This window comes from Struthio camelus, chromosome 10, assembly GCF_040807025.1.
Source record: "Struthio camelus isolate bStrCam1 chromosome 10, bStrCam1.hap1, whole genome shotgun sequence".
In the NCBI taxonomy this organism is placed as follows: Eukaryota; Metazoa; Chordata; class Aves; order Struthioniformes; family Struthionidae; genus Struthio; species Struthio camelus.
The window spans coordinates 17,663,783-17,688,439 of NC_090951.1; the positions used below are offsets into that span (position 1 = coordinate 17,663,783).

General features: G+C 38.1%; 1 long non-coding RNA gene across 10 annotated transcripts in view; it reads right to left on the minus strand.

Moving 5' to 3' along the window:
- The window catches only part of LOC104146320 (uncharacterized), a 36,006-nt gene that overhangs the window by 10,891 nt on the left and 458 nt on the right, over positions 1-24,657 (minus strand). For 2 of the 10 annotated variants that reach the window (XR_011143240.1, XR_694608.2), the window contains exons 2-8: positions 15,769-15,839; positions 15,219-15,308; positions 8,532-11,035; positions 4,048-5,888; positions 2,577-2,688; positions 2,165-2,283; positions 121-310 (exon numbers count right to left, since the gene is read on the minus strand). This is a non-coding gene — a long non-coding RNA (uncharacterized lncRNA). Of the gene's footprint in view, positions 1-120; positions 311-579; positions 2,284-2,576; positions 2,689-4,047; positions 5,889-8,531; positions 11,036-15,218; positions 15,309-15,768; positions 15,840-18,410; positions 18,460-19,387; positions 19,626-24,657 lie in introns of those variants that run through there. The other 8 variants (XR_011143236.1, XR_011143239.1, XR_011143237.1 and 5 more) reach the window with 8 other exon arrangements.

Below are 24,657 nucleotides of genomic sequence, written 5' to 3' on the forward strand. Positions count from 1 at the left end.
ATATTAAAAAAAGAGAGAAGTTGCAGCTGCCAAAGGAGCTTGGGGGAATTAATGTGTTTATGTCAAAAAGACTGAGAACAAGTGAAATAGGACTATAGTGATTGCCAGAATCTTACTTGCCTGGAGAGATAACATTGGACATCCAGCTTAACTAGGCAGGTGCCAGGAATCCTCTTGTGGATGCTATGGAGCTGCTTTCAAATAGAAGAACGTATGCTGAGCCCTGTGCTCCAGTCCCTGTGCTTTGTGAGTTGCGCGTTAAGCCAGAGAAAACTCCAGAGAGGTGTAATGACCTGAAACCAGGCAGCACCTAAGAAATCAATGTTTTAAGTAAAACAGCAATTATAAAAAGATCTACAGTTCCTTCCGTGTAATCAGGTAAATTACCAGAAGGGGCATAAAGCACCTAAATTGGAGAAAGAGTAGAGGAAGGGGGAGTGGAGGAAGAAGGTGGTCCCTTGGGTGATATGTGATAGGATGCTTAGTCTGTGTAGAGGGCAAAAGGTTAAGTGAAAATGAGATGAAAGAATGATCAGATATAGTCAGATTAGAGACAGCTAAATAAAGGAATGTGCTAACCTAAGATAAATGTGCAGAAGCGTGCCTGTGCTTAGTGTGTTGGTGCAGCCATTCTCCAGCAGCTCAGAAACCAGCGTGGAGAAGTCCTGGTTCCCAACCCGCGTTAGTCCTACCTGAAGCTCCTCCAAGCAAGACACAAAAGGGATAAGGATACAGGTTTAAGACTCCCCTCTGCCACTCCAATAGTGTAGAAGAGATACTAAAGTCCATCTCATTACACCCACCCATTTTGCAGGTCCCTTTCTACTGCTGGTGTGATATAAATCAGCCTTAGTGATGAGAAAGAGAATCAGGCCTGTGCCATCTGTGGTTTCTGACTGAGAGAGAGATGCTGTTTAAAGAATCTGAAAACAGAAGTATTGAAAAGTACTTGAAAGCTGCAAACTCCGTTGGTTGGCTCACATTTTCATGGGTCACCTAGCTCCTGTTAGAATGGGTTTCTACAACAACAAACAGCATTTGGTTAAAAGAGGTGCCTAACGTAGCAAATAAATGCTCAGGACACAGACCATATAAAAACCCATCAAATACTTTGGTAAATCTCCATTCTTAACCTACTTGATAAAAATTGCCCTTGATGAAGGAAAGCTCAAGAAATAACTGATATATATGACCAAGCCTGGAAATGACCACAGGAATTTTGTTCCAAAAGCCTTTGGTGGCTTATAGCTTTTAAAAGCTTCTACAAACAACCTTAAATTTGTAGCTCCCAAGACGACAATTCAAATACTTGGGCACATAATTTAGAGGTCAGCAATTTTTGTGTTTCCTCACAAGCCTGATTCACATGTACAATTAGATCTGGGAATTAGGAATTTGGAACTTTACCTTGTCTACTAGATGCTAAAACCTGGGGAATGTCAAAATTGGATTTCTGAAAATAAGTTTTGGTGCCCTCAACAATTTTGGTGCTTCAGCTGTTTGAGGGGAGAAACCATTCTGTGTTGTCACAATGACTTTGGTGAGTCATAGAATTCACCGAATCTACCTGAACTTCCTAACCTGAAGACTAACGCAGACTCCTTACATAATTATGTCCAATGGAAAGCTACAATGAAAGAAGTGTGAGCCAGCAAATGTGGGGTTTCAAAAGAAAGAGGAGAATGAAACGTTTTGACCCCACTCAATCAAGTCAGGTTTTCTCTGAATTATACCTGTTTCCTTGTCTAACATCTTAGATACTCTTGCTAGACACGTGGAAGGTATGTAAGCAGCATTCAACAAAGAATGAAAGCTGCTTAAAAAGCTCCTCCTTTCCTCATGTGCTAAAAAGCAGAGCTTCAGAGGAAGAGAGAAAAGCTTGTCTGGATCCCAGTTGTGTGTGTGTCTGTGGGAAAGGAGTGGTGAAAAGAGGCCAACGGCTCAGGGAAACAGGGACATGAGGAAAGAGCACAAATCAGCTTTATGAGCTAGCAAATGATCAGTGGCTAAATGCCAATAGAGGGCAATACATGCAATTGCGTTTGCATTGTTGCAATTATTAAAGGTTATTTTACTTCTAATTTTTTGTGGTAGGTGTTCTTACTCCTTCCTTACAGAAACCCTTGATTTTCACTTGCTAGATACTTAGATGCGCTTGTCATGCCCAAAAGGTGATTTCAGTTCTTGGATGCCAGGAAACCTTTCCACTGATCAAAACACAGCTGCGCGGGCTTGGTTAATCTATTAATGGGTGCCACAACTCTGGAGTATGTCTGTCTATACCTGTGAAAATAGATATAATTAATATAACAGATATCTTGTGTACATGCAAACCCAGAAGGTAAAAATGACTTATAGTAAGACAAGATTTTCATTTGCCAAGCCAAATCAAGCTATCTGAATTGCTTAATCAAGCACATACAATCTGCACTTGGAACTCTACTGCTGCAGCGACTTCAGCATACACTCAATCCATTATTTCATGTTGAGCTTGTTTTTTTTTTTTTTTTTACAAGATCTTAAAGAAACACCATTTTTTGAAAACATGCTTTAATTAGTTTTTCCCAGGCTGTTACCTCTCTCCAGCCTTTAAAAAGCTCTCTCCATTATTTTCCACAAGTTGTTGGGACATGTGATGTAGGAGCATGGGACCACATGAATTGCTGTTCAGCGGACACTGATCCTAGGCTTTAAAACAATGAATCAGCAAATGCCTATCCATTTTATATAAAATGCTTTCAGTGTAAGACAGGGAGCAGAATATTTTCTTATAGATAACCTTTTTATCCATTACAGAAATGCATGCTATCAGCTTTTCTAACAAATGAGAGGAAGAGAGAGAGAGAGATGCAATATCTTCAGTATGCTTTTATTATATTAATGCATTTTGTATTACAATTTTGGTTTCTTCACTTTGACATATATTCCCCTTTTAACAAGTTAAAATGCACAGTCAAAAGCTCTTGACTTTAAGCACATGCTTAACATCAGCATATTAACTGTCACATTCTGGCTAATAGGCTTAACTTATATGCTTAAAGTTAAGTATTGGTTTGAGAACTTCGTTAAATAAGACCTAAAAATTCTAATAATATAAAAAAAAAGTAAATAGGAACTTTGACTTTGGTTGCACTGGAAAGGCTGTAAAGTTGCTTCATCATCATCGTAATACAAGCGTTCGGTATGATTTCTAGCTCCAGATATCTTTATCTGTGATAAGTGCCTTTTCTTGTAATAAAATATATGAACTAAAAGTAGTTTAACAGAGATTGTGAAGTCCTGATTTGCATCAGTTAGTCCATTCTGAACCCTTCATTTGATTTCCTTTTGTATTGTGAGGGCAAACAATTGTTGTAGCTTTCATCATGAACTCAAAGAGAACATTTTAGCAGATCTAGCTTAAGGTGCATGCAGAAGGCTGTAACACTAAGATTTCTTTAGGATATCACAAAGCCAACTGCAAGCAAATTGGGTAATTCTGGGTGTACTTTCAAAGGACCTCAGCTTCCTCTCACAAATTGAGATGAAACAATTGCAGGTTTGGAGTATTTTTGAATTCTGAGTCTTAAAATACATTAGCTTTATACAAAAATATCATATAAGCTGAGTATATGAACTGCTTGATAGAGGTAGCTCTATTAGGTAGGATTCACTGTCCTTTACTGAAAAGATGTCTGACAAAAGTCATCAACCCAAAGGCAAATATAAACCAACATATACATCTGCTGTGATTTATTTTTAAGAAAAATTTTGGAATTAGATACCTCATTATGACTGTTTTATTAAAAGGAGATAAAATAATCTATCCGAGGTTTAGACAGGAATCTCAGTCTTTTTCTCCCTCTTAATCTAAGGGAACTCTGAATGATTTGGTTTCTGAGTAAATAATGGTGATAGATTTCTGTACACACTTTTTTTTTTTTTTTCTCTTCCATTAGAAGACTGGTACATTTAGTGGTCAAAACTTGTTCGGAGTGCACAGCCGCATTATTGAAATCATCTGTGGATTTGATCTTTGCTTATAGATAGCAGTGGGGCAGTTTCTACCTTTCTCAGTGACACAGGATGAGAGCTCACTGCTCACAGCAATCTGTCTTGGAAGGTCAGAAGCACCTCTCGATGTCAGAGAAACGTCATGCACTCCTGAAGACTGGGTCCACCAAAGTGTTCCCATGTTCGAGCTTTCTTTCAGTAGCTATGGTATTTCTGACTTCTGTTTTCTTGAGTGCCTTTCTTACGAAACTGGGAGATAGCGTTTTTTTGCTTCCTTGTTTGCATATATGAGGAAGTGAGAGAAAAAAATGTAAATTCTTTTCAAATGTGAATGCTACATGAGAAAATTCCATCTGCCAGTCTGTCTTTGACATTTTTCAAGTCATTTTCTCGGTCTCTCCTCATGAATAATCCAGCTCTTACTAGTCACATGGGCAGTTTATGCGCTAGACACATGCTACAATAATAACAATTATAAATATTTACTCCAACGGGGTGAGCAAGTAACATCAAATAGTTAGTGCTGGGATGATGTTCCCATGACAATAATATTCAGCTTTATGTAGTTGTTCATTTTCCAGCCTACGGCTTTCTGGTAACCTTTGTCAGGCAACAGTTTGACTTGACCATCTCAATTAATAAATATTTCCTGCAAGATACATATCGTCCTGGACTCTGCTCCTACTTAGGTCAAAAGCTCAACTGACACCAATAGTGTAAAAGTAGTGCAAGGGTGAATTATAAACACTTAGCAGCAAGAGCAGATCTCCTGATGCATACGTAATAATTTCAGTGCATATTTCCTGAGGGAAGTTTGAAGGAATACAAGTGTCGATGTGCACGTGTGATTTGTTATTTATTACCAAATTAAGGCCTCGTTCAGAACAACACTTCAGCCTACTGTTAATTCGAGGCCTATTGACCTCAATCTTATCAAACATGATGGACTTACAGGCATGCCTAAAATTAAGTTCAAGTAATATTCAGAATAGGAATGGCTCTACTTAACTGAGAATTAAACTGAGGCATGTTCTTGTTCAATTACTGATGACAGAGCTCCTTGCTGAAGGAATATGCAGGTGGAAATAGGATTGTGCAAGAGGTTAAAATATGTAGTGTCATACGTGGTGTCATAACAGTACTTCTGACTTTGAATATCTATGAATACAATTCTTAATGCTTCTGTGTTAAGGTGTTGTTCCTTCCAGCACTGTAATGGGCCTTTCAGTAATACTGAGCAATAGAAGTAAATCATTAGGATTTTAAAAAGTATTACAGGTTTAAAACTTAAAACATATCACTGGTGATGCTGATAGGTGATGCTGAAGGTCTTTATCGTTATTGCCCTTCCCATTCTAAGGCCAACAGTTCAACTAACCACCCAACCATTCTTTTTGCATTTATCTGTGATTTTGTTCCCTTCTCATCAGAAATAAATTCAAGAATTAAGTGGCAGACCCTCAATGAATCTTTTGGGTCCACTGAAATAGATGACTGGTATCAATGAGCTCATGCCAATTCACACATATGTGCAGCACAGCCTTTCAAAAGGCAAAAAGACCTTGATTCAGCAAAGCATGCTGGGGTGCCCATTCTGATTGCCCAGCAGGTATTACGATATCGTGGCCGTCCAGCAGCCAGCTGCTGCCCTGTGCTGGAAGCTTTGGTGTGCACCCACAAAAGTGCAATAGAAGAGTGCTCTTCATCCACTTTGGTATAAAATCAGTCACACAAATATAAAATCAATATAAACCCACCACATACTGCCACACTTTCTGTTCTGCCAGCTGACCTGTGATAACCCCTTGCTCGTAGGCAGCAACAGGAAGCTGGAGGCAGTAATCATCTCAAAGTCATCTTCCAGTTCTCGTAGCAGTGCTTCCACTGTCAAAGACCTTAAGTGAGAGAGAATAGTGCTTTTCTAAATTAGGGACTTAAAACAGGAAAATGATCTGGGAAGTCACAAGTCAAAAGGATGGTGATTGTTTTTGTAAAACTCTTAATCAGGTCACTAAACACAACCATCAAGTCACCAGAGTTCCTTGCTGGATACTAACTTATCAACATGTTTCCCTATATACATTTAACGCTTCTTGTAATACTTGCATTATTTTCTCAAAGGACACTCTTATCAGCCATTAGCACACTTGATCAGAGGTGGAGGCCTTGCTACAAAAAAGCACTCTTTCACAATGTTATGTGATTGTTCCTCTTGCCCATGTCTCTGTAATGAGCAGCTCAGTGCAGCTGCTAAAACTTACAACATCTTAATTTGCTTGGATAACTTCTTCACTGATGTTTAAACAATAATTATATCACTGATACAGTGTGTTAGCCAAAGTCATCTTGAAAACAGGAGGAAAAGAGACAGGTTTGAAATGCTCAGATAACATAATAATATGAATATTTTTACCATCTCTTGAAAAAAGGCTTTAGTAGTACGGAAATTAAAAGGCTCTTACACAGTTCCATTAATTCGGTAAACTCAATGGAGTTACACTAGAATAAACGTTTGCCTTGGAATATTAAAACAAGGAATCAGACTGGCAACTTTTAGTTAAGTAGTGATAGGTCAGAAAACAGAATCCTGTATGCACTTCAGCAAGCCAAAATTTTTCCCAGCTGATACACACTGCATAAGGCACTGTTTTTTGAAGGTAGTTTTTTGTTTTCAGAATCAAATTTCAAAATATTTGACAAGTTCCTGACCTTGCTTGTAAAAATCCCCAAGACACGAGCCAGTCGGATAAAAATCTTTTCATTGTAAAAAGGGAAGGGGGTGGGGTGGGGAAGGAAAGGTCTGTTGATAAGTTTGCTACACTATTAAAATGTTTCACCACAGCCTGGAGCTAAAATAGGCATCACATCTGAAGTTCCTATTTGTTAGAGTGTATGCAAAGTATTCAGCAAAAGCATTTTCATTTTTGAAGGAGATGCACCAAGTAACTAAGCTGTAAGATTAGACCCATTTCTTAGGAACACAGCAATGTGAGCAAATTAGGAAGATGTGTACTAGGATGAAAGAGGAATAAAAGTAGTTCAAAACTATGGTTTGTCCCGTTTAAAGTTTTTTGAGGTCATACCCTTATCTAAAATAAGCAAGTAAAGTAACCTAAGAGAAAATGGACTAGTGAGAAATCACAAAGACAATTTATCAAGAAGAATCTAGGATCCCATTGACTTGCCTAAATCTATATAAGGAAAACGGCCTGCAAGCCACTCAGAAAGTGATGGGAACCCATGCTTCAAACACGTCTTGAAAGAATGTGGGCAAACTCGTTCCTCTTTTGGCTGTGGTTACAGATGCTTTCTCCAGACAGTGGGCTCACTAGTTTCAATTGTCTGGAGTACTCAAAAATACATTTTCTCCTGGAAGATAGTCTGCATATACTTACAATAAACATTAACTAAATCAAATGACTTTCACTTCAGGGTAAATACTTCCAAGTAAGTCAGTTAGAGACATTTATAGTAAATTGCTATTAATTGGTTTTTCCAATCTACTTAGGTTGTACTAATGAGCACAATCACTTCTAACATATTTAAAAGCAGGATAAATCCTGCCTCTCTCTATATGCCTGTGAAGGGCCCAAGATAAAATGGAGAATATTCTGCTGCAGGAGCTCCAGGACAAGTGAAGGATCCTGCTGCTTTCTTGTGTCTCTGAACTCTGTGGTTCAGGAACAACTAGGAAAAGCTGATCTGTAGTCACTGCCAGATAGCTGCCCGGGTGCCTGCTTTTGAGTAGGCAAATTCTGTAACTTTTTTGCCACAAAACGGATAAATATAAGTTACATAACATGGAAACTCTCAGCTCTGCACAGCCTACAAACCACATTTTCCTATTACTGTTACTTCTCCCTTTTGAATGCTACCCACCAGTGATCGCTTGTTGTAAATTAAATGATAATATCTCTAGAGACAGGAACTCTTTTCTTACGCATGTGAATGCTGCCCAACAAAAAGAGGTCCCCAGTTCCAATGTGGCATTTCAGGCCATCATTGGAAGGACAGCAATCATATTATTATCACCCAGCTCTCTTGTGCAAAGTCCAGACATGGAAGAAGAATAAGAATTTGAATTATGCCTGTACCACTATATAGATGTAATCATGCTAACTTAAGCAGTTCGAGGCTGATTACCAGAAAAACCCTAGACCCAGTACAATAAAGCTCCTGATAGGGTAATTTGCTTTCCTAAGTCCTAAATAATATTGAAATGCTATCCACTTATTTTTGGAGATTATCTCCTCTACTTGTGTCATTTTTCTTAACACTTTTCAATACCTGAAGTAGTACTGCGGCAGACCACAGGGCCTAGAACCAGCTGAGAAACCTGCATGCATCATATAAGGCTTATGATTCCACAACTCATTAAGTCAAATTTATGGCATATGTAATTAGGCACCTTTGAATTGAATCCACGTCTCTAGAGATAATAACACTTAGAACTTATATAGGGCTTTTCATCTTCAAAGTGCTTTACAAACATTAACTAATTAACAACATAATAAGATGTGAAAGGCCAGTGTACTTACCCACAGGGTTGCATAGCTTCTGTATACTTCAGATTCTGATATTTTTAAATGCAAGATGCAATCTGGGTGCATATCTACTTTTAGTATCTCCTCCATCCCCACAGTCAAAAGGCACGAGCTTGTACATATCATATAACAGAATTCCCAGAGTACCTCTCGTCTCTGCTATTTACTGCCAAGTTAGAAGAACTAGCTCCTAAAAGTGAAGGAAAATATGAAAAAGAGCAGCTTGCAGCAGTGTACGAAGCTCTTTGAGTTTCCTGGGCTTTGGAGTCACAGTATTGGTGCATTATGCAGGAAGAAGCTCCCTGAGAATCAATTGCATCAGATTTTCTGACATCACCTATGTTCATATCCCTCTCAAGGCAAATTTAGTAATAAGTAGACAAAGTCTCTAGGGACTGGCTGGACTATCAGTGTGAAAGACCTTATTTCAGCCCAAATACATTTTTATAGTAAAACTTGCAACGTTTTCCTGCTTCTCCCTACTCTTCTGAAAAGTCTGAAATATCTAGCTAGTTTTTTTTTGTTTTGGCTCTGACTTAGTCGACTATTTGCCACACAAGCCTTTTGAGATAGCGTATGTTTGGCTTACTATCTCAGTGAACGTTTTCTTGGTATAGCAATGTTGCAGTTGTTATATCGGGTTACTTAAATTGCTGATAAATGTGAGTAATACAGAAAGATGGAGGACAATACAAAAGGGGAACAAATGATATGGGTAGTTTTAGTGATTGGTCCTTCAGACATTAACCTGTCTCAGTGATCATTTTCATAAGCTCAGAATACTTGACCATTGTCTGTGCATATGGTTTATTTAAATATCATCTGTCCATGGGTTAAAAGGACAACAGCTATCACCGCAGAATCTCTTTTCTCTCCAAACAATGCTTGCTTCTGCTCACTTGGGGATTCTACTGTGTACTTCTATTATATGCAAGAGAAAACTATGCTTATGTTCCTCCTTAAGTCTTTGCATGTGAAATCCCTCAAAAACAAACACAAATGACTCAGCAATAGTGGTACAGATGGAACCTCATGCGAAATTAAAGAAAACGAGGTATACCACAGAAAATGATGTGCATGCTCCTTGTGGAACCAGTAAGCTTCTGCACTTCCATGCAGACAAGCGGTCCAGAACAAACCCTGCAGGTAACAGTCTTGCAGCAGTAATGCCTGTGAGAGATCCTACTACAAACATAGAGTCTAATTAAAAGCATTACAATCTTTAAATGCAAACGTAGAATGGAACTGTCAAAATGTTTTATCCCTAAAGCATGAATGCTAACCTTCCCATACTTATTATAACAGTACACTTTAATTTGCTTGGAGCAGAGTTGAACAAAGTGAGCATCACAAACACAAACAAAATGGATATTTGAAAATACTACCGTTCACAATAATTCTTGCCTTCAAATGTTGATCAATACATACCAAAATCAAAGAATACATTTCCCAAATGAGCTCCTACAAAAGCATTCCATAGCACCAGAAAAGACAACATAAACTTCACAGAACAGCAGTGTTCTCTAAAATATTTACCAATGCAACTTTTTACTGCTTTCCTGTTTATAGCTTAGATCTGCACATATCCAGAGTGAAGAATAAAGCACTTCTGATAAATCAAAGGTTTCATTCAGTTTCGGAGTGGCAAATTCAATTAAATGAAGATGGAAAACAGCTCGCAATGATCCAAAGGGATGCTTTAAATCCTATGGCAAATCACAATCTATCTGGTGTGATTGCTCAAATGACTTTCAAATCTTTAATACACAAAATTATGGCAAAAAATGTAAAACGTTCTCTAGTTGCAAATCAAGTGTGATTATTCTTATTTTATATCGCACATTTCTTGATTTTTTTTCCCCTCAGAAATAAGAGGCATCTATTCATACTTGTCTGTCCCTTTGGAATTTTCCTTCCTTCCAACACTGCCATAAGAGAAGTACTACATGGTCCTTACAAGGGTATATAAAGGTGAGATACTTGGCCTGTTTCTGAGCTTGTTTCAGACAGTTACCGTTTGCTCAGCAGAGGCCTCTGTTGAGCTAACTACAGCACACGAGAGCACTCATGGGTATTCTCCAGCTCCTCCCCACGTTCGGACAGCTATTTTCCAGACTAACCAAACATTAACCGTAACTATCAGTGATTCCCTCCATCTGCCATCTCCAGTGAATTGGCTTCTGCTGCTGTCACTGTGATGTACTTCTATTATTTCCTTTTTCATAAATGGGTTCCTCTGTCAGTGCACTTCTGAGAATAACTGCCTCCTGAATACACCTAGCTTTCATTTAGTGGCTTTAACCTGGAAAAAAAGGCTGGAAAAAAGCAAAACTAATTTTCAAGTTGAAATGAACCCATTACTTACATGAGCTTCCATACAGTTTAGCCTTCTTTCTAAACGCAGTACCACCTCTCGCAGTAGCCTTGTATACTGCACTCTGCTGTCCTCACCACGAAAGCAAGCTGAGTTGAGGTGCAAATTCCACAACGTACTCCCTCTGCAAATTAAAAGCAGAGAAGCTGTTCACAGAACAAGTAAGCTCTCAGCACTCTTGCCTTTACTCACCCACCTCTGCAAGGGGCATGTGTCCTGAGGAGTACACTAGGATTTTTACCCTATCGTGTGATTGCTGTCCCAGTCTGGAAATTTTGAGAGAAAGGCCTGGAGGATCAAACCCATTGTGTTGATGTAAACAAAAAATGTGTTCAACTGCAACTTAAAATATCAATTAAAAAGTCTATACCATCAAACCTTCTGACATTCGATATGGAGATTCTGACTCCATGCAGATGTTATAGCCCTTAAGCTTTCTCATAAACCACTGCCTCATTAAAAGGGAAGGGGGGAGGACTCCCAAAAGAACCAGCGAGCCACAGTAAGATGTCAGTAATTCTTACAGTACTAGAGATCTTAGTGACCTACAGAACTCCTCTCCTTTTTACACAAATAGCATGCCCCTCTGCTAAAATCCTCTGTGTAAGTAGAGAGTATTCTGGGATTTATTCCATCTTAAGCTAATGGACTTAACTTAAACTTAACTCAGTTTAGCCCTACGACAATTAGACAGTTGACTCTCCACCCATATGTTTTATCTCCGGTCTGGAAAAGAACCGTGGCTGGAAAAACCTGACCAAAAAAAAAAAAAAACCATAGAAAAAGAGAGAGATGATGATTGGCCTATGTTGACAGAGGAGCCAGAAACATAAGGGACCAACAGTTTATAAAGCAGGGATCTTTCAGTTGTCCTTTTGCAGATCATTTCAGTTGAGCTGAGTTCTACTATATCCAAACAGGATTTATCGCCTAATGGTCTGTGAATTATTGCAAGAAGATCTTTTAGTGATCACACAGATAACACATTTTGTATTTCCTCAGGGTGCTAACGGAGGTGTCACAATTTGTCCCTCACTGGTATTTGCATTTTCCTAATGCTTGCCAGGAACACCCACTTTCAGCAGTGTCTAGGGGGAAACGGAACGTTTTATTCTATATTGTCCTGCCTTTGGCAGTTAATGAGAGAATTTGGGTGGTAAACTTGAGGATATTTTTCCTCCAGTGCTGCCATTCCCATACTGCACATGGACCTGCCTTCCTCACCTTTTGATCCTTCACTGTCATGTCATATCATAATCATATTTCATTATTTCAGTCAGCTGCAAACAGAATCACTACTCAGCCACTCACAGGAGCGCAAGGCAGCAATCCTGCCTCTGGATCTTCTTTTTGTATAGGTCTGCTAATGACATATGAGTATCCTTAGTCTCACAGTCAGTGATTTAATGATAGTGCTAATCCCATTTTAAATATAGGGTGGCACAGAGCAATTGCTTGGACAGAAGGCTGGACACAACTCAGTTCTTATGTCAACCTCTTCTGTACCCATCCATTTTCTAAAGACTTCCGGTTTTACTTTTTTGCTAGAAAGTATTTGCACAACAGGCGCATAAACAAGACATTAAAGCCAAAAACAAGTCAATGACACCAATTCAATAGAAGTATTTACATAGATAACGGTGTTTCTTCTTCAGTATGACTGTCTTTCAGTACAGTGGCGCAAGATGAGGTTCCTACTGTGCCGGCAGATAGCTGTAACTTTGCAAAGACTTACTGAAGTGCTAATATTGATTGGACAAGATGGCGTATGTTATTTAGGCAATTGTTCAGGCTAAAGCAGTGATGGCAGCGCATGGGATATTATGGATGGTTGAAGTAGCTGAGGATATCTACCTTTCTCTCTGTTTACCTATTTTCCAAGATGTCTCTCATCATTGAATTTAACTACCAAGGACCAACGGCAGCATGTAATCATCTACAGATAAATGCCACCTCTGCCTCTAATTGGGGATTGGGTCAGATTTTCCTTGTTTGTACCTTTGCCGCTCTTGTTTTCTCCACAGTTGTGTGACAGTAACATTTTCTCACAGACTGTTCATATTGTTTTGGGACTTGTGTCAGTGACAACAGCATAGTTCTGTGTCTGCCAGAGCTTATTCAGTTGAGCGCCTTTCCAGGAAAGCAAAATAGTCAACTGATGAATCTTGTTATAAAACTTCAGAGCCAGCGCCTTTTTATAATATCGGGAATTTGATTCGGAGGCAGGAGCAGTGTGACCATTCTGCGCACCCGCTGCTTCATTTGCAGTCAGACTCGCTGAATAACAGAGAAGGAGTTTTCCCAAGTAATACCTGCTGTAAAACCACAATTTCTATTAGTGTATTTTCTCTATAGTTAGTATTCAGCGAAGAGACTGCAACAGTGCAGAGCTGTGTGTTTGCTGGTATTTTTCTTGTTCAAAGCTTTTGAGAACTCTTTACTGAAGCATATAATGCTGCCTTGAAATTGGCTTCTAAACTACATTTTGAGAAAAGAAACGCAGACACTTGGCTGGCTGTTTTTGTGCTCTGCCATGGTTTGCTCCAGTCAGAGAGAACTATCTCCCCTTTGCACACCTCCTCTCTCCGGCGCATTCTCAACAGCCTCTCTCTGATCACCAGATTCCCCTTTTAATACAATAGTTTTTTTCCCCCTCTCTCTCCTCTTTTTTTTTTTTTTTTTTTAAAAACATTACTAGTTATGAGCTCCGGTATCTGGATTTCCCCCTTTCACTCCTGCCATTGGGCTCTTCTCTGATTTTAAACTCTTAGGAGAATTCATTTATCATTAAAGTGTCTTATATTAAAAATCAACCTTCCAGAGGTAATTTTAGGAGTGACCACAGTGCTTCCTGTTCTATTTGAAGTACTCCAGTAGGAGAGCTAGATAGTTTAAATTAAACAATGGAGTTTTTGCCTTGACACTTGGGAGGTTAAATTTTGCTGGTGACTGTCAAACCCTCAGAAGAGGGGACAGCATTTGGAATAATCTAAAACTCCTGCAGAGTTGCATTACTGTGGCAGCTAGACTGGAGTAAATCTAGCCTGAAGATCTATTGGTTCAATTACTGCTTGGGGTCAGGACATGCCATAAATTACGAGATATGCAAATGGAAAACTGTGACTCTTGATGAAAGGAAGATGGATGGCTTTTTTAAATACTCATAATCAGCGCTAAAACTAAGTACAGGCTGCTGTATAGTCACTTGCTTGTGTAAGATTTCTGTTCTGTTCTTAAATTTTACCTGTGTGCAGGTGAAAAAAAGAAGCAAATATAAAATAACTTAATTTTACTTGTGCATGATATTTTAAGAATAAAATTAGGAAGTCATTTGGAGGCCTGCTTTGTACTGCTTCTGCAATCCCCGATAATTTTTAGAAATATGTTCACAGAGAAGTTAGAAAAATGCTAATTCTTACCCTGTTCTCACCTACCATGGAGCAAAACTGAAATACTGCCACTGTATGCCGTTAAGACATATTAATAGTGGACATGGGAGCAAAGGAGCCGATTCTTCTCTATGGTGTGTGCCAAGAATGTCATAAAACTGAGTTAGTGATTTTGTCGCAAAGTAATTGAGTATTGGTACACAATAAATATGACCTTATCACAACATGAGCTCTATGGTGTTTCAAGAGCAAACCAGGACTCTTTAGGTGCGTAGAAAAATAAAATGCAATAAAAATATTAATATGTATTGCACCTGTTTTTGCTGTGCCTTAATTACATTTTTGATTGCTTTATTTCTCAGTATGATTAAAGTTGGAAGAATCTGACCCCTTGACAGCCTGCTTCTGTCATATAGAAAGTCTGCTACATCTATAAAGACTTGTTGAATTTCTCTTGCGGATTATCTCTTTTGTGAGAGAAGTTTTTACTGCATGTAAGACAAAATGATTACGAGTGTGAGAATAACGTGAGCTATTCAACGCCACCTGCTGCTGCAAGGGGAAATATATTCCCAGATGCACCTTGACTGAGCAGAAACAGATGGGGAACCACAGGAAAACTTCTTCTCGTTGATAGTAAGTTTGCTTTGCAGAAATATACCACAATACGTGAGGGAATATACTTTCCCAAGACTTGTGCTAGCTTCTTCCAAGCAGTCTGAAAGCCAACAGTGTTTCTAGAGGATATATAGCATTTCTCCTCTGGATGGTAGTTTCTAAACAATTTTAATTTATACCACTCTAGAACACTTTTGAAAAGCACTAAAGGCTGTCTCAAGGCTCCTATTCACGTCCTAAATTTAAATCTCTTGGCAGCTGTTGTTGTTATTACTATTATTACTTTTAAAAGGAGTTTACCTGGTGGGGGATGACAACTAGACAGTAACTTGCCAGTTCCTTAGGTATTCACCAAGGAGAGATGAGAGATTAGTTCATGTCTTGCAATTACTGGAAGAGAAAAAACACGTTAGGAAATACATTAGTCTGTCTAAGCAGAGGCTCATACAAAAGGAAAGCGGAATTAGAAACTAGAGCAGGATTAGGACGTGATTTTTGAGCTACCCGTAGTTAGAAATCACCTAGAAATGAATCAGTAAACGTTCAGGCTCTTAACTTACAGCATTATCTGTTTGCTCTAACATTTGCTCTATATGCTCAGTGCTAAAGGAAAAATTAACACGAGGAGTTTTGTATATACAGACATAAAAAGATCTTACTAAGGACAGAAAATTATTTTCTGAAACAATAAAAAAAAAGCCTTCGGGGTGGCATACCTTATTTTTTTGATTTATTAAAATCAAAAGCCAAAAATCACATTGCAGCATGAGGAACTCACAGTGCTTGGAGGAGGCCTAGTCTTTGCTTTTAAGGGAGATTTCCAGCAGCTTCTCCTAAATGAAAGACTCACCTTTGGATGAATGTATCTGACAATCCTTGCTGAATTCCGTCCTTAGGTTATTCTACTTGTGTCCGGCTTTCCTAGGGAAACAAAATACACATTTACAGAGTTCAAAGGAACATTCTGAATGCTTTACTATATAAGTGGATTTTGTATATAAGATGTATATAAACAGCTTATCAAAGACTCATCATTGGTCATCTGAACTTTAGATCACAGAGAACAGAACGCTTAACTAAACCCGACTGAAGGTTTAGTTTCTCTTACAGTAGCAGGCTGGATTCTTGGTTGGTATAAAGCAACCAGTTCCCACCAACTTCACAAGAGCTATCCCAGTCTGCAGCTGAGGGAGAAAACTGCTTCATGGCTAAACTGGTTAAGAAGAAGTTTGGCTTGATTGGAAAGAAAATCTAGTAAGTGAGCATTTTGTGGAAGACCCAGATTCACTGCAGGTGAATAATATAACCAGGTCAAGCAGGAATATCACAAAGGCACAATTTCAGTTCTGCCATCTCAGTTGGAAATATTTTATGCATGAGTTTATGCCTATAGTTTATGGTTGGTTTGCCTGTAAGGCACTGTCCCAACTTTAATCTTGAAACCTTTATCAAGCTTCTCTATTGTACTCTAGTAACAGATTGCTCTGAAGAGCTGTGAAATAAACCCAGCACCTCGAGTGAAACAAGCAGAACTACTGTTGGTCTCTGCCTCCCTCTCTTCCCCGCTTCCAAACGCGTCCCGTTTCAGGGTGATTTCAAGAAAAATAGCTTTCTCTTTCCTGGACACTTATTTGGTGTCTGGGTCAGGTATGCACATGCAAATCCAGATTTATTTGAGCTAGTTGTATATACCTCTTTGAGACAAAAATATTCTTTATATAAACAGGTATAGAGTCAGTAGGGGTAATGGTGTGAAATCCGCTTCCTTGAGCCTGCGCATGCGAGAGCACAGCCTGCCAGTTGTACCTTTCAACTTCACTTGAGTCAGTGACGTTGTGCAGGTGAGAGTGGTATCCGTGATGTTTGCACTGTGATCAGCTGATTTTACCGACCCTAATATAATTCATAAAATAAATCCTTAAAGCAAATGAAATTGTATTTGTGGAGAATTAGATAAATAGGATCAAATAATCAGATTTTAAATCCTTCTTTATGGAAATCTCATATAGTCATTTTAGCTTTGTGAGGAGGCTACAAGAAAGAATCCAGTCCTCAAAACTCATAACTCTGTGTGGAAATACTGATAATAATGAAAAGGAAAACCATTTTTACAAGCCCTTTAAAGACGTTTCAGTTAAAATTTTATCTGTTCTTGTCTCACCTTGCATTTCTTTTTTTCATTGTGATCGTACTGGTTTTGCTCTGAGAAGAGCTTTGTACAGCCAAGTCAGAATTCAGCCAACTCTCCCTTAACTAGATTTCTGTAATTTACTCACAAGTAGAAGACTTTTGAGGAAAAAATGAAACAGCAGAAAAAACAAGCAAACTACAAAAAACAATGACTACAGTCTCTTAAATTTTATGTTTTTTTAAAAAAAGTGTATGTGCATATACTTGATATAATCTGTAAAAAAAACCCGAAAAATTCTGCTTGGGGAATTGCTGAGCAGACTGTTCCTGTTTGACTTCTAGCCTAAACCCAAGTGAAAATGCTGCTCAATGCTGTTCAAACCCTGAGCAATTTAATAGGCATGGGCACTTGGTATTGACTTTGGGTCTATTTTTGTGGATATGAATTTGATTTACTTTATATAAACAAACTTTTAACTGCTACTTTGTGGCAAAAGCATTCAGTGCAAGAAAAAAAGAGCATACTATTTTCTAAGTAGTTATAATCATTTGTGGCAAAAATGTGCTTTGCTAAACCTTCTGGACTTTCACAAAAGTATGACTTATTCATCAGCTGGTAAATAATTCAAAATTCTGCCATGATGAGTGTTTCTTACTAATTTCCATGAAATGGTATAACGGGCCCATTCTCACACCTTTTGTCTCATCCTAGTATAGAGATTTTTTTAGGTTGTGCTCAGTAATGGGACTTGTTTACAGCTAACTCAAAGTATATTTTTTCATTTGCCCCCCCCCCAACCCCCCGCTCCATTTGCTCATAGCTATGATGAATGCCAACAGCAAAATAATAATAATATATTGAATGCAGTGTGACTTATTTTATTGCTTCTTCCTTTACTGCCTCCTGAAAAGTTTGTCGTTTAAACAAATTTTACAGCTTTAAAGAACTGAAATTATTCATACTTCTGCAACTTAATCCACAAGTAACTATATTTTCAGCAGCTGAATTTTCATTAAAATTTACAAAAGACCTCTACCTTCACTGATTTATTGTTGTATTAGGTAAAACTACACACAGTGTATAAAATACTGTGTTACTCTACTTGTAGTCTGATCTAACACGTTATCAGTGATTGCAAGTACATTTTATAACCCCAGCTGCTGAATCGAAAAAAAGGTGATACAAGCATCAATCTCCGGGATAAAATCAGAGCACTTTCTACCACAGTTTGACCTTAGTGATGCCTTTGGATAGTCTTACTTGTCTAAGTCCTTGCAACAATTACCAAGGGACGGTTAGAAAACGCAGCTTTAATGGTGAGGGCTGGAATTACTAGCAGCATCAAAGACTTAAACACTAACCCCAGAGATTTCCAAGCATAGGAAGAGTTTGACGGGACTCGGATACTGCTGTAAGAAACAAATGGAACAAGGCTGCAGAAACCATCCACGTATTTTATGTGTGTTCTTTACTGTCTGCATCCCTGAACTCTGCAGTATCATTAGCAGGTACAAAAAGCTATAAATAAAAAAAACAGCTACAGATAACTAGACCTCAAGATACAGTTGACTCCAGCTATAGTTACCAAACCTTATTTATAACATAAGGAGACACAGTTAATTACAGGTCACCAAAATGTTAATTTCTGTCATAATATGAGTTACATTTCAAGAATGAAAAAGCTTATTTTTTGGACTGAAACAGTTTATCCTAATAGAACCTCTGTTAATTTCAAATCCCATCTCACATTAGTAGACTACAGAACAGGCAAAGAAAGGATAAACGTGTCTTATCAATCTATTTCATGCTCCTAAATATAATATTCAAATCCAAATAATAAAAAAAATGCACTATTGGCAAGGCAAAACACTGAAGGTAATAAAGAACTAGAGGGGATGATCACAAAAGGCTGTTTTGAGCAACAGCAGTAATAGCTGTTTACAACTAACATTAATTTTCTTTTAATTTGTACAAAACATTCTTAAAACGTTCAGTCCTGGTGACCTAGAAATGAATATAAAATGCTTTTATGAACAAGCACCCCCTACCTCCAAACTAAGAGATACCAATCATTTAAACTATTCTAATGTACATTGGATAGCTATTATGATAAACATGTGAAGGATGGAGTTAATTATATTACCTAAAATCAGACACTGGTCACTCTACAGTTGTCATTTATTATTCCCTAATTTGCTTTTATTATCAAAGGTATTTTCAGGAATTGTGAAATAAAATGATCCAAGCACTTATAAAGATGATATGCATTTAACTTCAAAACCATGTTTCAAGCTTCTAAAAATAAATTACATACCAATTTAGGAAATAATACACTTACCATTCTCATGCAACCTGCAATTGCTGCTGCAAAAATGGTAAACTCATTTGCGGAAGGGAAATACCACAATTTAGGGGAACAGTATTCATTTGGCAGGTCTCATAGTGATATATGAAAATAGTAAGGTAATTTGCATGGACATTGTAATCTAGCTGTATATTCGGAATCTACTCAGTTAAAAAAAAAAAAAAATCATACAACCGTAACTTTCTAATAACAAATTGGCAGACTGCTTTGAATTAATACCCAACTCCTGCTGCAGACCAGACAGTCTCTTCAGTAAAAAAAGGAAGGGCTGCAGTCTTCTACAGCTAGTATTCACTAGCACAACTGCTGCTTTTTTTTGGTTATGGAAAAAAGGGAACTTCTTGTCAGTTTGAAAATATTAGTATAGGTATGCAATCTCTATGTATACGAACATTTCTAAAATTCCAGCATCTAGGTCAGCAATGAGCTTTCTAAATCCTTAACATACATCTGTTGGTATCTCCACACGTCCGATTTAATTGTCCACGGTGAAAGGAAACCCTAATCAGGATTCAGGAGAAGTATCCTAAAACTTGTGTCTTTCCAATCTGAACTATCCTATGATCCTGTAAAAACATATAAGGACACATATTGTTGAATAAAGGAAAAACTAAGTTTTCATTTCTGTTTGAAACTAAAACCCAAATTAAATGATTAATACTCTTGTTCTTGACTATTTTGTGTTATTTATACAGCTGTTGCACAACAACGATGAACACTGAGGCACACTAAGGTAAAACCTCAGTTCCCAAATACTTCATTCCTTTCAGAATCAGGCCCTAGATAAGTAAAAACTGCAGATGATATTTTAGACAAAGTATTAAGTCACATGCAACTTTTATAGAACAATTTTGCAACCTATCAAAACGAGATTCATTTTTCATCTTCAGTTTCCACGACTTCCCCCACATATTCCTAATATCTGTCAATTCTCTTTCATTATCCACTGCAGTCAGTTCTGTTAGGAGTATTTGTGGGGGGCTAAGAGAAAACTAACTTAAACATACAGAGTTGTCACACAAAGACTGCATTTGTTCTAAACAGAAATGCAACTAAAAACTTGACTTGTCATAGCTCACTACACTAACACCAGACTCAGTCAGCTATCTTATTGGGGGGGGGGGGGGGGAAGAGGTGAGGGAGAAGACCAAAAAAAAAAAAAAAAGGCAAGGATTGAGAAAACCAGTTGAAAAGCTACCTAGAGTTACAAAAGTTTCTGGCTAACTCACATTAGTGCAAACCACAACATATTTACAGAACTTAGTTCTTTGAAAGCTGATGTCTTCCCTAGGACTGCTTCCTCTTGGGAACTCTATTTGGTTACACAGTAAGTATACAATTATACACAATTACAATTGTGTATAAGCATCTATGTATGTCTTCCACTGGATACTAGGAGGAAAACCTGGGCCCATTAGAGTCAACAGAAGTTTTCCAATTGGTTTGAAAGAAGCCATAATTTCATCCAGAGGGAGTTCTGTGCATGCTTCTAAGTCTCAAATTCGATCTGCAGAATGCAGACTCTCTGCAGCTGAGATTTCTCTTAATTTGTTCTTGTGTGGTCCTATCTGAACAATAATAACACAATTCAGACTGAATACTATATGTTAAAAAGCCTTTATCTGTCATATGAAAAGAGTTAAAAGAAACTTCATTGTTCAGAGATGAAATATGCTTTATCTAAAAATAACTAAAGATATTTAAGGAGAACATTTGTACACATTTCTACACAAAATGCATTAAATCTTTCAACAAAGGCTTTATAAAAATGTAAATGTACTCTACAATAATTACAGTGACAACAGATTTTGTTTTCTGCAGTCTCACAAGCATGTGGGCTCACATCACTGCATCTGTAGCAGCAGTGATTATACAGTCTCACTGGTTTGCGCAGCAGTTTAAAGACAAACAGGAAAGCAAGGTCTTTGACCAGAGAAGCTGACAATTTAAATAAGGCTGACAATGTAACAAAAAGTGACAATAGTTTTGTTCAGTGGGTAGGAATGGCAACAGCAACCAAGGAGAAAGGGAAAGTGATCTTGAGAGAGCATCATTTTGAAGGAATCCAGACGACCTCCACTACTGCAATAGCTTGGGTTTTGTTTTTTGGGTTTTTTTTTTTTTTTTTTTTTTAATTTCAGGAGTGCCACACAGGAAGAGTGACTCCACAGAAGTCAGCACAATAGATGCAAAATGGATGAATTTGGCTTGGAAAGGATAATGTCAGAACACAGGCAGGATAGGAAGAGCACTTGTTAGAAAATACACGGGCAAGAAAGAACCTAAAATAGCAGCAATTTCTCCCAGGTTTGGGTGTGTCTGTAAAACAGTAAACCATCCTAAATAAAGTGGTGCCAAGTGCGTGTCTGGAAGTGACAGAGATTGTCAGGAATTGCAGCAGCACAAGCAAATCTCTACCTTAATGAAGTCTCTTGCAATTTTTGCAACAGCCTTTTAGAGAAATCATAGTATATAGTTCTTAGAAAGCCAGCTTGGCATGGCTGCTGCTTATTTAGGGAACCAGTCCTACAATTCCCTGCAGGTCCAGGAACAAAGTTATCTGTTGCAGTAAATTCGCAAGCTGCACATTTGTTGTTACTGTGACTAAAGGTTAATGTTTAATTGGTCAGCTGAATCAAGATCACCAGATCCCCATTACATGTTCTTCTGGTGTTAATCCAGTGCTTTACTCCTGCAGGCTTTGAGCAATCTAGTTCTCAGAGCGTTAAAGGAAAGCTATATATAAAAGAGTAGTTTTGTTAATGCAGAACAAAGTACTTCACGAATAATTTTCTTTTGTAGCTGACTGGGTCAGGGAGAATATGCTCAGCCAGAACAGGCGGTTTCTGGCTGTAAACACGCGGAACGGCAGTCCTCCCAGGAAAAGAGAGAAGGAGCGATACAGCAGTCTTGCCGTATTGAACAAACATGCGGCACTAGGGCTGCAGCTCCTTTTGGCAAGGACGGCCGCTTGCCGTGGCTCTGACGAGGAGCGGTGCTCTGCTCCAGCCAGCTCCTCATGTCGCCGAGCACAGAAAAAGAACACAAGACTTGCAGGGAACAGAAGGAAAGGCTGTTTTGAATCCACATCCAAAAGCTAGAGTAATTCAATGCAATCTTTTTAGAGGATTTTCTAACTGAGATGCTCACTAACGTCCCACAAAGCTGTGCTTTACTTTAAATCCTGCATAAGATCTGAAGCATGAAGTCATTTTTGAAGGCCTCTTTTGTGCGCTTGTCCAAAAACAAGAGTCAAACCCTGAAATTCTTTCACCTGATATGCTATTGTGAGCCTGTGCTCCTGCTCAGGGTAACTAATTGAATAATTTAGCCATACAACTGACCTAAACAGTGTTACTCCGTTGAAAGTTCAGCTTTTTGTCAAGCTGGCAGTCAGTTAACTAAAATCATTTGAACCTGTGTTTGCAAAGTTCTGCCTGTGACCAGGGTCACAGAAACCAGCTCTGTAGGACACCGATTGAAGCATTAACCATAGATGTGCCACTTGAGAGAACAGGTCTGCAAGCTTCACACTGAACTATAAACTTGCTATGTAAATGTCAAAATAGAAAGCACTCAAGTTTCTCCTGAAAATATGATGAAGACGTGTTAGTTCTAGCAGCCAAAGAATGAGAGTCACTGAGGATGAGGAGGTGCAGAGCAAAAGACAGAAAGCAAGCCTGAAAGGCAGAGGCAGCAGGCTATTTCTCTTTGTTATCAAGTGAAATGACTCCACAAATATGACAATAAATCACTGCAGGAATCAATCTGAGTGGAGGCAACTGCTCCATGCTGATAATGCATCAATCAATATTTAATGTTTACACTTTAATTAATCTGCACGTAGGAAGCATTCTTTCAGTGACAAAAAAGTGATGAGAAATAAAACACCTTTTATATCAAACAGCGATGAATGGCTGCCTATCTGTTAGGCTTTGATTGGGCCCTCAATTGATCATTGCAGCCTTTTTCGATTGCAGCAGTGTACAATGTCACATTTGGGTATAAAACAAACACAGGCTCTGCGAAGGAAGGAGGGGGGGAGCTTCTGAATCTGCTTTTGAGTGATTACAAGTTAATCAAAACAAAAAAAGACTGATACCAAAGTATGAGATCTTTGAAAAGACTAGGCAGAAGCATATAAAAAAGGATTTTCAACATCTGCATCAATGGCACCTATCTTAACTGACTTTTACTGTGTATTACAATTATTGATACCTACTAAGGCTTTGCACAGAAAAACAATCCAGACGTTCCCTTATCAGGACTACCAGTGGAGACTGAGTGACTGATTATCAGTTTATTTTATGGCAGCAAAGTGCTAGGTGCTGTATGGACACAGAAGCTGCCGCAATTCCTGTCTCAGAGCTTTTTTTCCTCAGCATTCTGTTTAATTCTTGTAAACTCTAGTTTCTTCTTCTTTTTAAAGGCCCTGATTCATTGTTCACTGATGTCAACTGAATGACTTCTATTGACTTCAGTGGGCATCGCATTAGTCCATAGATGAATGGTATTGAAAGGCATAGTAATGAAAGACAAATGAAAAGACAACGATACTAGACTATTTCTTTAAAGAAGAAAACTACAACAACACATTCTCCATAATTAAAGCTTTCTTTTGTTTTTTAAGTAATTATGTAAAGAAATGTACAGACATTCCACATAATGAAGACAACAGTATATATTTCAAAAATGTAGAGAGCTCAGCTGTACAGAGCTTAGCTCGATTTAAATGATTAGCTCCAAATCCAGACACAAAGTTGTCATAAATTTACACAAGGTGGAACATGGAGGGACCTTACTATATTTTGTACGTTATATTTAACCGTTTATTTGGCACAGCCTGTCAGGAAGCGAGGACCATGCAAAGGACCTGTGCAAACGTCAAATCTGCTACAAATTGAAATATAATTACATTGAGTTATTTTTACTAAAGAACTTTTGTTGTTTTACTAGTCAACAAATGGGAGGATTCTACTTAGGATCTAGTGACATCTTGTTGCTGAAATACATGCCCAGATTTGGAACTTCTTCGTTTAGTGCGCTCCACTTGCTGGCTTTATCTAATGCTTGTTCAAAAATGGAAGTCATATACTAGAAGACATTTGAAAAATATTAATCCCTAATTCTAGAAACAAGTTTTTGTTACATTGAGACTGGGAAATCTTTCTCTATGATCAAAAATTGTTAAGACTACTCCAAAAGTCTATGGCACTCAGAAACACTCCTAAGACTAGTGGCAG